At 47.7% G+C, this 1087-nt stretch overlaps 1 pseudogene; it reads right to left on the bottom strand.

Annotated features, from left to right (window-relative positions):
- Positions 1-450: 450 nt before the first annotated feature.
- Positions 451-688, bottom strand: LOC139251884 (U2 spliceosomal RNA; annotated as a pseudogene).
- Between the last annotated feature and the right edge of the window lie 399 nt (positions 689-1087).

Below are 1087 nucleotides of genomic sequence, written 5' to 3'. Positions count from 1 at the left end.
CAGAGAAGTGGAGCTGAGCCCGTGATCAGATTAGCCATTATTGAATGGCAGAACAGGCTCGAAGGGCCAAATGGCCTATTCCTGCTCCTATTTCTTATGTTCTTACGCTCTTAAACCCTCACCACATTTTAAAAGTACCTGGATATGCACTTGAAGTGCTGTAACCTACTAGGCTACGGACCATGAGCTGGAAAGTGGGATTAGACTGGATAGCTCTTTGTCGGCCGGCGCAGACACGATGGGCCGAAATGGCCTCCTTCCGTGCTGTAAATTTCTAGGATTCTATGCCCTGGACATTCCCAGATAGTTCATTTGACCTGCTAACAGTTTTTTTTTTTTTGAAATTCGTAGCCAATCGTTCCAATTCTTTGTCAAATCACAAACGCCAGAGGTCACCTTGGGCCCATTCAAGGATCACTCTGCGCCAATGCTCTTAGCCAAAAGGCCTAGAGCCACTGCACCGTTCCTGGAAGTACTGCAATACCAGGTTCGTGCCATGGAGGTGGATGGGTCAGGTCCCCCACACACCTCCATGGAGGTGGATGGGTCAAACCACCCCACCCACCTCCTATTTCCAAAAAGCAAGCATATACCTTCCTGATCCAGGGAGAACCACCTTGGGGTTATGGTGGTTACTCCCCTGTCAGGTCAGTTACGCATGATCTTAGCCAAAAGGCCGAGAAGCGATCATTTGACCTGCTAACAGTTGCTATGTGTTAGCTTCGGTGCCTCCATTGTTCTGGCCAATTTGCTATTAACACCCGGGATGGCGGGACTGACCTATCAAGAAAGATTGGATCAATTGGGCTTGTATTCACTGGAGTTCAGAAGAATGAGAGGGGACCTCATAGAAACGTTTAAAATTCTGACGGGTTTAGACAGGTTAGATGCAGAAAGAATGTTCCCAATGTTGGGGAGGTCCAGAACCAGGGGTCACAGTCTGAGGATAAGGGGTAAGCCATTTAGGACCGAGATGAGGAGAAACTTCTTCACCCAGAGAGTGGTGAACCTGTGGAATTCTCTACCACAGAAAGTAGTTGAGGCCAATTCACTAAATATATTCAAAAGGGAGTTAGATGAAGTCCTT

The sequence above is a fragment of the Pristiophorus japonicus genome, chromosome 2 (assembly GCF_044704955.1).
Source record: "Pristiophorus japonicus isolate sPriJap1 chromosome 2, sPriJap1.hap1, whole genome shotgun sequence".
NCBI lineage: Eukaryota > Metazoa > Chordata > Chondrichthyes > Pristiophoridae > Pristiophorus > Pristiophorus japonicus.
This window is presented reverse-complemented; position numbering and strand designations above follow the sequence as displayed.